Here is a 12,064-nt window from a genome sequence, read left to right on the forward strand (position 1 = left end):
ATATTTCAGCCCAGCAAAAAGAGACACTGACTTTGTGCTGGTAGTAAATAAAAAAAGAGTTTGTCAGTAGTGGGATTCGAACCCACGCCCACATACATGGACCAGAAGCCTCATTCAACCCGTATCACTGGGCAAGGTTTCCCTTAAGTCTGGCGCCTTCGACCACTCGGCCATTCTGACACGATATTTTAGTCCTAACCAAAGGAGACACTGGCTTTCTTCTTGTACTAAAATAAAAAAAGTTTGTCAGAAGTGGGATTCACACCCACGCTCACATACGTGGACCAGAAGCCTCGATCAACCCGTATCACTGCGCAAGGTTTCCCTTGAGTCTGGCGCCTTAGATCACTCGGCTATTCTGATACGATATGTAAGCCCCAGCAAAAGGAGACACTGACTTTGTTCTGTTAGTGAAGTAAAAAAAAGTTTGTCAGAAGAGGGATTCGAACCCACGCCCACATACGTGGACCAGAAGCCTCGTTCAACCCCTATCACTGGGCAAGGTTTCCCTTGAGTCTGACGCCTTAGACCACTCGGCCATTCTGACACGATATATCAGCCCCAGCAAAAGAAGACACTGACTTCGTGCTGGTAGTAAAGTAAAAAAAAACGGAGTTTGTCAGAAGTGCGAATCGAACCCACGCCCACATACGTGGACCAGAAGCCTCGTTCAACCCGTATCACTGGGCGAAGTTTCCCTTGAGTCTGGCTCCTTAGGCCACTCGGCCATTCTGACACGATATTTTAGTCCTAACCAAAGGAGACACTGGCTTTGTTCTTGTACTAAAATAAAAAAAAGTTTGTCAGAAGTGGGATTCAAACCCACGCCCACATACGTGGACCAGAAGCCCCGTTCAACCCGTATCTCTGGGCAAGGTTTCCCTTGAGTCTGGCGCCTCTGACCACTCGGCCATTCTGACACGATGTGTCATCCTCAGCAAAAGAAGGCTCTGACTTTGTTCTGGTAGTAAAGTAAAAAAAAGTTTGTCAGAAGTGGGATTTGAACCCACGCCCACATACGTGCACCAGAAGTTTCGTTCAACACGTATCACTGGGCAAGGTTTCCTTTAGGTCTGGCGCCTTCGACCACTCGGCCACTCTGACACAATATTTCAGCTCAGCAAAAGGACACACTGACTTTGCTCTGGTAATAAAGGAAAAAAAAGTTTATCAGAAGTGTGAATCGAACCCACGCCCACATACGTGGACCAGAAGCCTCGTTCAACCCGTATCACTGGGCAAGGTTTCCTTTGAGTCTGGCGCCCTTGACCACTCAGCCATTCTGAGACGATGTGTCATCCTCAGCAAAAGAAGGCTCTGACTTTGTTCTGGTAGTAAAGTAGAAAAAGAGCTTCTCAGAAGTGGGATTTCAACCGACGCCCACATACGTAGACCAGAAGCCTCGTTCAAGCGGTATCACTGGGCAAGGTTTCCCTTAAGTCTGGCGCCTTTGACCACTCAGCCATTCTGAGACGATGTGTCATCCTCAGCAAAAGAAGGCTCCGACTTTGTTCTGGTAGTAAAGTAAAAAAAGTTTGTCAGAACTAGGATTCAAATCCACGCCCACATACGTGGAGCAGAAGTCTCGTTGAACCTGAGTCACTGGGCAAGGTTTCCCTTAAGTCTGGCGCCTTCGACCATTCGCCCATTCTGACAGGATGTTTTAGCCCCAGCAAAAGGAGACACTGGCTTTGTTCTTGTAGTAAAGTAAAAAACGTTTGTCAGAAGTTGGATTCAAATCCACGCCCACCTACGTGGATCAGAAGCCTCGTTCAACCCGTATCACTGTGCAAGGTTTTTCTTAAGTCTAGCGCCTTCGACCAGTCGGCCATTCTGACACAATATTTCAGCCCCAGCAAAAGAAGAAACTGACTTTTTGCAGGTAGTAAAGTAAAAAAAAACTTTGTGAGAAGTGGGATTCAAACCCACGCCCACATACGTGGACACGAAGCCTCATTCAACCCATATCACTGGGCAAGGTTTCTCTTGAGTCCTTTGCCTTAGACCACTCGGCCCTCCTGACACGATGTTGTAGCCCCAGCAAAAGGAGTCACTGACTTTGTTCTGGTAGTAAAGTAAAAAAACGGATGTCAGAAGTGGGAGTCGAACCAACGCCCACATACGTGGACCGAAAGCCTCGTTCAATCCGTATCACTGGGCAAGGTTTTCCTTGCATCTGGCGCGTTAGACCACACGGCCCTTCTGACACGATGTATCAGCCCCACCAAAAGGAGACACTGACTTTGTGCTGGTAGTAAAGTAAAAAAATATTGTCAGATGTGGGATTCAAACTCACGCCCACATACATGGACCAGAAGCCTCGTTCAACCCGTATCTCTGGGCAAGGTTTCCCTTGAGTCTGGCGCCTTTGACCACTCCGCCATTCTGACACGATGTGTCATCCTCAGCAAAAGAAGGCTCTGACTTTGTTCTGGTAGTAAAGTAAAAAAAGTTTGCCAGAAGTGGGATTTGAACCCACGCCCACATACGTGGATCAGAAGCCTCGTTCAACCCGTATCACTGCGGAAGGTTTCCCTTAAGTCTAGCGCCTTCGACCACTCGGCCATTCTGTCACAATATTTCAGCCCCAGCAAAAGAAGAAACTCATTTTTTGCAGGTAGTAAAGTAAAAAAAAACTTTAAGAGAAGCGGGATTCAAACCCACGCCCACATACGTGGACACGAAGCCTCATTCAACTCATATCACTGGGCAAGGTTTCTCTTGAGTCTTTTGCCTTAGACCACTCGGCCTACCTGACACGATGTTGTAGCCCCAGCAAAAGGAGTCACTGACTTTGTTCTGGTAGTAAAGTAAAAGAAACGGTTGTCAGAAGTGGGAGTCGAACCAACGCCCACATACGTGGACCAGAAGCCTCGTTCAACTCGTATGACTGGGCAAGGTTTCCCTTGAGTTCAGCACCTTCGACCACTCGGCAATTCTGACACAATGTTTCAGCCCAGCAAAAGGAGACACTGACTTTGTGCTGGTAGTAAATTCAAAAAAATTGACAGAAGTGAGATTCGAACCCACACACACATACGTGGACCAGAAGCCTCGTTCAACTGGCATCATCGCGCAAGGTTTCCCTTCAATCTGGCTCCTTAGGCCACTCGGCCATGCTGACACGATATATCAGCCCAAGCAAAAAACACTGACTTTATGCTGGTAGTAAAGTAAAAAAAAGATTGTCAGAAGTGGGATTCAAACCCACGCCCACATACGTGGACCAGAAGCCCCGTTCAACCCGTATCTCTGGGCAAGGTTTCCCTTGAGTCTGGCGCCTTTGACCACTCGGCCATTCTGACACGATGTGTCATCCTCAGCAAAAGAAGGCTCTGACTTTGTTCTGGTAGTAAAGTAAAAAAAAGTTTGTCAGAAGTGGGATTTGAACCCACGCCCACATACGTGCACCAGAAGCCTCGTTCAAAACGTATCACTGGGCAAGGTTTCCTTTAGGGCTGGCGCCTTCGACCACTCGGCCATTCTGACACAATATTTCAGCCCAGCAAAAGGACACACTGACTTTGTTCTGGTAATAAAGGAAAAAAAAGTTTATCAGAAATGGGATTCGAACCCACCCCACATACGTGGAACAGAAGCCTCGTTCAACCCGTATCACTGGGCAAGGTTTCCCTTACGTCTGGTGCCTTAGACCACTCGGCCATTCTGACACAATATTTCAACCCAGCAAAAGGAGACACTGACTTTGTTCTGGTAGTTAAGTAAAAAAAAAGTTTGTCTGAAGGGGGATTCAAACCCACGCCCACATACGTGGACACGAAGCCTCATTCAACCCATATCACTGAGCAAGGTTTCTCTTGAGTATTTTGCCTTAGACCACTCGGCCCTCCTGACACGATGTTGTAGCCCCAGCAAAAGGAGTCACTGACTTTGTTCAGGTAGTAAAGTAAAAAAACGGTTGTCAGAAGTGGGAGTCGAACCAACGCCCACATACGTGGATCAGAAGCCTCGTTCAACCCGTATCACTGCGCAAGGTTTCCCTTGAGTCTGGCGCTTCAGACCACTCGGCTATTCTGATACAATATGTCAGCCTCAGCAAAAGAAGACGCTGACTCTGTGCTGGCAAAAAATAAAAAAAAAATTGACAGAAGTCAGATTCGAACCCACGCACACATACGTGGAACAGAAGACTCGTTCAACTCGCATCACCGGGGAAGGTTTCCCTTCAGTCTGGCGCCTTAGACCACTCGGCCATTCTGATACGATATGTAAGCCCCAGTAAAAGGAGACACTGACTTTGTTCTGTTAGTGAAGTAAAAAAAAGTTTGTAAGAAGAGGGATTCGAACCCACGCCCACATACGTGGATCAGAAACCTCGTTCAACCCCTATCACTGGGCAAGGTTTCCCTTGAGTCTGGCGCCTTAGACCTCTCGGCCATTCTGACACGATATATCAGGCCCAGCAAAAGAAGACACTGACTTCGTACTGGTAGTAAAGTAAAAAAACTTTGTCAGAAGTGGGATTCGATCCCACGCCCATATACGTGGACCAGAAGCATCGTTCAACCCGTATCACTGGGCAAGGTTTCCCTTAAGTCTGGCGCCTTCGACCACTCGGCCATTCTGACACAATATTTCAGCCTAGCAAAAGGAGACACTGACTTTGTTCTGGTAGTAAAGTAAAAAAACAGAGTTTGTCAGAAGTTTGAATCGAACCCACGCCCACATACGTGGACCAGAAGCCTCGTTCAACCCGTATCACTGGGCAAGGTTTCCCTTGAGTCTGGCGCCTTTGACCACTCAGCCATTCTGAGACAATGTGTCATCCTCAGCAAAAGAAGGCTCTGACTTTGTTCTGGTAGTAAAGTAAAAAAAAAGCTTGTCAGAAGTTGGATTTGAACCCACGCCCACATACGTGGAGCAGAAGCCTCGTTCAACCTGAGTCACTGGGCAAGGTTTCCATTAAGTCTGGCGCCCTCGACCAATGGGGCATTCTGACAGGATGTTTTAGCCCCAGCAAAAGGAGACACTAGCTTTGTTCTTGTAGTAAAGTAAAAAAAGTTTGTCAGAAGTAGGATTCAAATCCACGCCCACATACGTGGATCAGAAGCCTCGTTCAACCCGTATCACTGCGCAAGGTTTCCCTTAAGTCTAGCGCCTTCGACCGCTCGGCCATTCTGACACAATATTTCAGCCCCAGCATAAGAAGAAACTGACATTTTGCAGGTAGTAAAGTAAACTAAAAACTTTGTGAGAAGTGGGATTCAAACCCACGCCCGCATACGTGGACACGAAGCCTCATTCAACCCATATCACTGGGCAAGGTTTCTCTTGAGTCTTTTGCCTTACACCACTCGGCCCTCCTGACACGATGTTGTAGCCCCAGCAAAAGGAGTCACTGACTTTGTTCTGGTAGTGAAATAAAAAAAGTGCCGCCATATCCACGAAGTGAATGATGATGAGTGGGCGAAGCTCCGGAGGTAAACCTGGTAAACAATGAATCCTCTGTACATTTTGACCACTCGATTTTATTACATCGCTCCCCCTAGCGTACGTCGCCGCACTAAATCGAACGATTGCCTTCAACCAATGACACGCGTCATATGTGACATCATTCCTATTTTATAAGATCTCGCGTCTTTCATCAACTACAAGTACCGCTTTCTAGTTTATAACATCTTGCATCTTTTCATCATCAGCTAAAAGTACCACCATCTAGTAAACACTACAAGAACTAAACGAGAGGTGGCTACATACAGGAGACGGTACCGCCATCTAGTGAACACTGCAAGAACTAAACTAGAGGTGGCTACATACAGGGGACGCACAGCCCACGCCCTAAGGAGCTTCGCCCCTAAAAGAGCTTCTCAGAAGTGGGATTTCAACCCACGCCCACAAACGTAGACCAGAAGCCTCGTTCAACCCGTACCACTGGGCAAGGTTTCCCTTAAGTCTGGCGCCTTCGACCACTCGGCCAGGCTGACACAATATATCAGCCCCAGCAAAAGACACTGACTTTATGCTGGTAGTAAAGTAAAAAAAAAGATTGTCAGAAGTTGGATTCGAACCCACGTCCACATACGTGGACCAAAGGCCTCGTTTAAGCCGTATCACCGGGCAATGTTTCCCTTAAGTCTGGTGCCTTAGACAACTCGGCCGTTCTGACACGATATATAAGCTGCCACAAAAGAAGACACTGACTTTGTTCCGGTAGTAAAGTAAAAAAGTGTGTCAGAAGTGGGATTCGCACCCACGCACACATACGTGGACCCGAAGCCTCGTTCATCTCGTATGACTGGGCACGGTTTCCCTTGAGTCTGGAGCCTTAGACCACTCGGCTATTCTGATACAATATGTCAGCCTCAGCAAAAGAAGACGCTGACTCTGTGCTGGCAAAAAATAAAAAAAAAATTGACAGAAGTCAGATTCGAACCCACGCACACATACGTGGAACAGAAGACTCGTTCAACTCGCATCACCGGGGAAGGTTTCCCTTCAGTCTGGCGCCTTCGACCACTCGGCCATTCTGACACGATATTTTAGTCCTAACCAAAGGAGACACTGGCTTTCTTCTTGTACTAAAATAAAAAAAGTTTGTCAGAAGTGGGATTCACACCCACGCTCACATACGTGGACCAGAAGCCTCGATCAACCCGTATCACTGCGCAAGGTTTCCCTTGAGTCTGGCGCCTTAGATCACTCGGCTATTCTGATACGATATGTAAGCCCCAGCAAAAGGAGACACTGACTTTGTTCTGTTAGTGAAGTAAAAAAAAAGTTTGTCAGAAGAGGGATTCGAACCCACGCCCACATACGTGGACCAGAAGCCTCGTTCAACCCCTATCACTGGGCAAGGTTTCCCTTGAGTCTGACGCCTTCGACCACTCGGCCATTCTGACACGATATATCAGCCCCAGCAAAAGAAGACACTGACTTCGTGCTGGTAGTAAAGTAAAAAAAAACGGAGTTTGTCAGAAGTGCGAATCGAACCCACGCCCACATACGTGGACCAGAAGCCTCGTTCAACCCGTATCACTGGGCGAAGTTTCCCTTGAGTCTGGCTCCTTAGGCCACTCGGCCATTCTGACACGATATTTTAGTCCTAACCAAAGGAGACACTGGCTTTGTTCTTGTACTAAAATAAAAAAAAGTTTGTCAGAAGTGGGATTCAAACCCACGCCCACATACGTGGACCAGAAGCCCCGTTCAACCCGTATCTCTGGGCAAGGTTTCCCTTGAGTCTGGCGCCTCTGACCACTCGGCCATTCTGACACGATGTGTCATCCTCAGCAAAAGAAGGCTCTGACTTTGTTCTGGTAGTAAAGTAAAAAAAAGTTTGTCAGAAGTGGGATTTGAACCCACGCCCACATACGTGCACCATAAGTTTCGTTCAACACGTATCACTGGGCAAGGTTTCCTTTAGGTCTGGCGCCTTCGACCACTCGGCCACTCTGACACAATATTTCAGCTCAGCAAAAGGACACACTGACTTTGCTCTGGTAATAAAGGAAAAAAAGTTTATCAGAAGTGTGAATCGAACCCACGCCCACATACGTGGACCAGAAGCCTCGTTCAACCCGTATCACTGGGCAAGGTTTCCTTTGAGTCTGGCGCCATTGACCACTCAGCCATTCTGAGACGATGTGTCATCCTCAGCAAAAGAAGGCTCTGACTTTGTTCTGGTAGTAAAGTAGAAAAAGAGCTTCTCAGAAGTGGGATTTCAACCGACGCCCACATAGTAGACCAGAAGCCTCGTTCAAGCGGTATCACTGGGCAAGGTTTCCCTTAAGTCTGGCGCCTTTGACCACTCAGCCATTCTGAGACGATGTGTCATCCTCAGCAAAAGAAGGCTCCGACTTTGTTCTGGTAGTAAAGTAAAAAAAGTTTGTCAGAACTAGGATTCAAATCCACGCCCACATACGTGGAGCAGAAGTCTCGTTGAACCTGAGTCACTGGGCAAGGTTTCCCTTAAGTCTGGCGCCTTCGACCATTCGCCCATTCTGACAGGATGTTTTAGCCCCAGCAAAAGGAGACACTGGCTTTGTTCTTGTAGTAAAGTAAAAAACGTTTGTCAGAAGTTGGATTCAAATCCACGCCCACCTACGTGGATCAGAAGCCTCGTTCAACCCGTATCACTGTGCAAGGTTTTTCTTAAGTCTAGCGCCTTCGACCAGTCGGCCATTCTGACACAATATTTCAGCCCCAGCAAAAGAAGAAACTGACTTTTTGCAGGTAGTAAAGTAAAAAAAAACTTTGTGAGAAGTGGGATTCAAACCCACGCCCACATACGTGGACACGAAGCCTCATTCAACCCATATCACTGGGCAAGGTTTCTCTTGAGTCCTTTGCCTTAGACCACTCGGCCCTCCTGACACGATGTTGTAGCCCCAGCAAAAGGAGTCACTGACTTTGTTCTGGTAGTAAAGTAAAAAAACGGATGTCAGAAGTGGGAGTCGAACCAACGCCCACATACGTGGACCGAAAGCCTCGTTCAATCCGTATCACTGGGCAAGGTTTTCCTTGCATCTGGCGCGTTAGACCACACGGCCCTTCTGACACGATGTATCAGCCCCACCAAAAGGAGACACTGACTTTGTGCTGGTAGTAAAGTAAAAAAATATTGTCAGAAGTGGGATTCAAACTCACGCCCACATACATGGACCAGAAGCCTCGTTCAACCCGTATCTCTGGGCAAGGTTTCCCTTGAGTCTGGCGCCTTTGACCACTCCGCCATTCTGACACGATGTGTCATCCTCAGCAAAAGAAGGCTCTGACTTTGTTCTGGTAGTAAAGTAAAAAAAGTTTGCCAGAAGTGGGATTTGAACCCACGCCCACATACGTGGATCAGAAGCCTCGTTCAACCCGTATCACTGCGGAAGGTTTCCCTTAAGTCTAGCGCCTTCGACCACTCGGCCATTCTGTCACAATATTTCAGCCCCAGCAAAAGAAGAAACTCATTTTTTGCAGGTAGTAAAGTAAAAAAAAAACTTTAGGAGAAGCGGGATTCAAACCTACGCCCACATACGTGGACACGAAGCCTCATTCAACTCATATCACTGGGCAAGGTTTCTCTTGAGTCTTTTGCCTTAGACCACTCGGCCTACCTGACACGATGTTGTAGCCCCAGCAAAAGGAGTCACTGACTTTGTTCTGGTAGTAAAGTAAAAGAAACGGTTGTCAGAAGTGGGAGTCGAACCAACGCCCACATACGTGGACCAGAAGCCTCGTTCAACTCGTATGACTGGGCAAGGTTTCCCTTGAGTTCAGCACCTTCGACCACTCGGCAATTCTGACACAATGTTTCAGCCCAGCAAAAGGAGACACTGACTTTGTGCTGGTAGTAAATTCAAAAAAATTGACAGAAGTGAGATTCGAACCCACACACACATACGTGGACCAGAAGCCTCGTTCAACTGGCATCATCGCGCAAGGTTTCCCTTCAGTCTGGCTCCTTAGGCCACTCGGCCATGCTGACACGATATATCAGCCCAAGCAAAAAACACTGACTTTATGCTGGTAGTAAAGTAAAAAAAAGATTGTCAGAAGTGGGATTCAAACCCACGCCCACATACGTGGACCAGAAGCCCCGTTCAACCCGTATCTCTGGGCAAGGTTTCCCTTGAGTCTGGCGCCTTTGACCACTCGGCCATTCTGACACGATGTGTCATCCTCAGCAAAAGAAGGCTCTGACTTTGTTCTGGTAGTAAAGTAAAAAAAGTTTGTCAGAAGTGGGATTTGAACCCACGCCCACATACGTGCACCAGAAGCCTCGTTCAAAACGTATCACTGGGCAAGGTTTCCTTTAGGGCTGGCGCCTTCGACCACTCGGCCATTCTGACACAATATTTCAGCCCAGCAAAAGGACACACTGACTTTGTTCTGGTAATAAAGGAAAAAAAGTTTATCAGAAATGGGATTCGAACCCACCCCACATACGTGGAACAGAAGCCTCGTTCAACCCGTATCACTGGGCAAGGTTTCCCTTACGTCTGGTGCCTTAGACCACTCGGCCATTCTGACACAATATTTCAACCCAGCAAAAGGAGACACTGACTTTGTTCTGGTAGTTAAGTAAAAAAAAAGTTTGTCTGAAGGGGGATTCAAACCCACGCCCACATACGTGGACACGAAGCCTCATTCAACCCATATCACTGAGCAAGGTTTCTCTTGAGTATTTTGCCTTAGACCACTCGGCCCTCCTGACACGATGTTGTAGCCCCAGCAAAAGGAGTCACTGACTTTGTTCAGGTAGTAAAGTAAAAAAACGGTTGTCAGAAGTGGGAGTCGAACCAACGCCCACATACGTGGATCAGAAGCCTCGTTCAACCCGTATCACTGCGCAAGGTTTCCCTTGAGTCTGGCGCTTCAGACCACTCGGCTATTCTGATAAAATATGTCAGCCTCAGCAAAAGAAGACGCTGACTCTGTGCTGGCAAAAAATAAAAAAAAAATTGACAGAAGTCAGATTCGAACCCACGCACACATACGTGGAACAGAAGACTCGTTCAACTCGCATCACCGGGGAAGGTTTCCCTTCAGTCTGGCGCCTTAGACCACTCGGCCATTCTGATACGATATGTAAGCCCCAGTAAAAGGAGACACTGACTTTGTTCTGTTAGTGAAGTAAAAAAAAGTTTGTAAGAAGAGGGATTCGAACCCACGCCCACATACGTGGATCAGAAACCTCGTTCAACCCCTATCACTGGGCAAGGTTTCCCTTGAGTCTGGCGCCTTAGACCTCTCGGCCATTCTGACACGATATATCAGGCCCAGCAAAAGAAGACACTGACTTCGTACTGGTAGTAAAGTAAAAAAACTTTGTCAGAAGTGGGATTCGATCCCACGCCCATATACGTGGACCAGAAGCATCGTTCAACCCGTATCACTGGGCAAGGTTTCCCTTAAGTCTGGCGCCTTCGACCACTCGGCCATTCTGACACAATATTTCAGCCTAGCAAAAGGAGACACTGACTTTGTTCTGGTAGTAAAGTAAAAAAACAGAGTTTGTCAGAAGTTTGAATCGAACCCACGCCCACATACGTGGACCAGAAGCCTCGTTCAACCCGTATCACTGGGCAAGGTTTCCCTTGAGTCTGGCGCCTTTGACCACTCAGCCATTCTGAGACAATGTGTCATCCTCAGCAAAAGAAGGCTCTGACTTTGTTCTGGTAGTAAAGTAAAAAAAAAGCTTGTCAGAAGTTGGATTTGAACCCACGCCCACATACGTGGAGCAGAAGCCTCGTTCAACCTGAGTCACTGGGCAAGGTTTCCATTAAGTCTGGCGCCCTCGACCAATGGGGCATTCTGACAGGATGTTTTAGCCCCAGCAAAAGGAGACACTGGCTTTGTTCTTGTAGTAAACTAAAAAAAGTTTGTCAGAAGTAGGATTCAAATCCACGCCCACATACGTGGATCAGAAGCCTCGTTCAACCCGTATCACTGCGCAAGGTTTCGCTTAAGTCTAGCGCCTTCGACCGCTCGGCCATTCTGACACAATATTTCAGCCCCAGCATAAGAAGAAACTGACATTTTGCAGGTAGTAAAGTAAACTAAAAACTTTGTGAGAAGTGGGATTCAAACCCACGCCCGCATACGTGGACACGAAGCCTCATTCAACCCATATCACTGGGCAAGGTTTCTCTTGAGTCTTTTGCCTTACACCACTCGGCCCTCCTGACACGATGTTGTAGCCCCAGCAAAAGGAGTCACTGACTTTGTTCTGGTAGTGAAATAAAAAAAGTGCCGCCATATCCACGAGATGAGTGGGCGAAGCTCCGGAGGTAAACCTGGTAAACAATGAATCCTCTGTACATTTTGACCACTCGATTTTATTACATCGCTCCCCGTAGCGTACGTCGCCGCACTAAATCGAACGATTGCCTTCAACCAATGACACGCGCCATATGTGACATCATTCCTATTTTATAAGATCTCGCGTCTTTCATCAACTACAAGTACCGCTTTCTAGTTTATAACATCTTGCATCTTTTCATCATCAGCTAAAAGTACCACCATCTAGTAAACACTACAAGAACTAAACGAGAGGTGGCTACATACAGGAGACGGTACCGCCATCTAGTGAACACTGCAAGAACTAAACTAG

The 12,064-nt window shown here is 47.4% G+C and overlaps 15 non-coding genes across 15 annotated transcripts; all 15 read right to left on the reverse strand.

Annotated features, from left to right (window-relative positions):
• Positions 1 to 61: 61 nt before the first annotated feature.
• TRNAL-UAA (transfer RNA leucine (anticodon UAA)) lies at positions 62 to 180 on the reverse strand. Its single transcript has 2 exons — positions 143 to 180; positions 62 to 107 (listed from the first exon to the last, which is right to left on the reverse strand). It is a non-coding gene; the product is annotated as a tRNA-Leu (tRNA).
• Positions 181 to 428: 248 nt separating this feature from the next.
• TRNAL-CAA (transfer RNA leucine (anticodon CAA)) lies at positions 429 to 547 on the reverse strand. The gene is made up of 2 exons: positions 510 to 547; positions 429 to 474 (listed from the first exon to the last, which is right to left on the reverse strand). It is a non-coding gene; the product is annotated as a tRNA-Leu (tRNA).
• A 254-nt stretch (positions 548 to 801) lies between these two features.
• Positions 802 to 920, reverse strand: TRNAL-CAA (transfer RNA leucine (anticodon CAA)). Its single transcript has 2 exons — positions 883 to 920; positions 802 to 847 (listed from the first exon to the last, which is right to left on the reverse strand). It is a non-coding gene; the product is annotated as a tRNA-Leu (tRNA).
• A 65-nt stretch (positions 921 to 985) lies between these two features.
• On the reverse strand, positions 986 to 1,104 carry TRNAL-UAA (transfer RNA leucine (anticodon UAA)). Its single transcript has 2 exons — positions 1,067 to 1,104; positions 986 to 1,031 (listed from the first exon to the last, which is right to left on the reverse strand). It is a non-coding gene; the product is annotated as a tRNA-Leu (tRNA).
• A 1,350-nt stretch (positions 1,105 to 2,454) lies between these two features.
• Positions 2,455 to 2,573, reverse strand: TRNAL-UAA (transfer RNA leucine (anticodon UAA)). The gene is made up of 2 exons: positions 2,536 to 2,573; positions 2,455 to 2,500 (listed from the first exon to the last, which is right to left on the reverse strand). It is a non-coding gene; the product is annotated as a tRNA-Leu (tRNA).
• A 613-nt stretch (positions 2,574 to 3,186) lies between these two features.
• Positions 3,187 to 3,305, reverse strand: TRNAL-CAA (transfer RNA leucine (anticodon CAA)). The gene is made up of 2 exons: positions 3,268 to 3,305; positions 3,187 to 3,232 (listed from the first exon to the last, which is right to left on the reverse strand). It is a non-coding gene; the product is annotated as a tRNA-Leu (tRNA).
• A 65-nt stretch (positions 3,306 to 3,370) lies between these two features.
• TRNAL-UAA (transfer RNA leucine (anticodon UAA)) lies at positions 3,371 to 3,489 on the reverse strand. The gene is made up of 2 exons: positions 3,452 to 3,489; positions 3,371 to 3,416 (listed from the first exon to the last, which is right to left on the reverse strand). It is a non-coding gene; the product is annotated as a tRNA-Leu (tRNA).
• Positions 3,490 to 4,470: 981 nt separating this feature from the next.
• Positions 4,471 to 4,589, reverse strand: TRNAL-UAA (transfer RNA leucine (anticodon UAA)). The gene is made up of 2 exons: positions 4,552 to 4,589; positions 4,471 to 4,516 (listed from the first exon to the last, which is right to left on the reverse strand). It is a non-coding gene; the product is annotated as a tRNA-Leu (tRNA).
• Positions 4,590 to 6,741: 2,152 nt separating this feature from the next.
• On the reverse strand, positions 6,742 to 6,860 carry TRNAL-CAA (transfer RNA leucine (anticodon CAA)). The gene is made up of 2 exons: positions 6,823 to 6,860; positions 6,742 to 6,787 (listed from the first exon to the last, which is right to left on the reverse strand). It is a non-coding gene; the product is annotated as a tRNA-Leu (tRNA).
• Positions 6,861 to 7,114: 254 nt separating this feature from the next.
• Positions 7,115 to 7,233, reverse strand: TRNAL-CAA (transfer RNA leucine (anticodon CAA)). The gene is made up of 2 exons: positions 7,196 to 7,233; positions 7,115 to 7,160 (listed from the first exon to the last, which is right to left on the reverse strand). It is a non-coding gene; the product is annotated as a tRNA-Leu (tRNA).
• A 65-nt stretch (positions 7,234 to 7,298) lies between these two features.
• Positions 7,299 to 7,417, reverse strand: TRNAL-UAA (transfer RNA leucine (anticodon UAA)). The gene is made up of 2 exons: positions 7,380 to 7,417; positions 7,299 to 7,344 (listed from the first exon to the last, which is right to left on the reverse strand). It is a non-coding gene; the product is annotated as a tRNA-Leu (tRNA).
• A 1,348-nt stretch (positions 7,418 to 8,765) lies between these two features.
• On the reverse strand, positions 8,766 to 8,884 carry TRNAL-UAA (transfer RNA leucine (anticodon UAA)). The gene is made up of 2 exons: positions 8,847 to 8,884; positions 8,766 to 8,811 (listed from the first exon to the last, which is right to left on the reverse strand). It is a non-coding gene; the product is annotated as a tRNA-Leu (tRNA).
• A 614-nt stretch (positions 8,885 to 9,498) lies between these two features.
• TRNAL-CAA (transfer RNA leucine (anticodon CAA)) lies at positions 9,499 to 9,617 on the reverse strand. The gene is made up of 2 exons: positions 9,580 to 9,617; positions 9,499 to 9,544 (listed from the first exon to the last, which is right to left on the reverse strand). It is a non-coding gene; the product is annotated as a tRNA-Leu (tRNA).
• Positions 9,618 to 9,681: 64 nt separating this feature from the next.
• Positions 9,682 to 9,800, reverse strand: TRNAL-UAA (transfer RNA leucine (anticodon UAA)). The gene is made up of 2 exons: positions 9,763 to 9,800; positions 9,682 to 9,727 (listed from the first exon to the last, which is right to left on the reverse strand). It is a non-coding gene; the product is annotated as a tRNA-Leu (tRNA).
• A 980-nt stretch (positions 9,801 to 10,780) lies between these two features.
• Positions 10,781 to 10,899, reverse strand: TRNAL-UAA (transfer RNA leucine (anticodon UAA)). Its single transcript has 2 exons — positions 10,862 to 10,899; positions 10,781 to 10,826 (listed from the first exon to the last, which is right to left on the reverse strand). It is a non-coding gene; the product is annotated as a tRNA-Leu (tRNA).
• Between the last annotated feature and the right edge of the window lie 1,165 nt (positions 10,900 to 12,064).

This window comes from Rhipicephalus microplus, chromosome 2, assembly GCF_043290135.1.
Source record: "Rhipicephalus microplus isolate Deutch F79 chromosome 2, USDA_Rmic, whole genome shotgun sequence".
NCBI classification, from domain to species: Eukaryota; Metazoa; Arthropoda; class Arachnida; order Ixodida; family Ixodidae; genus Rhipicephalus; species Rhipicephalus microplus.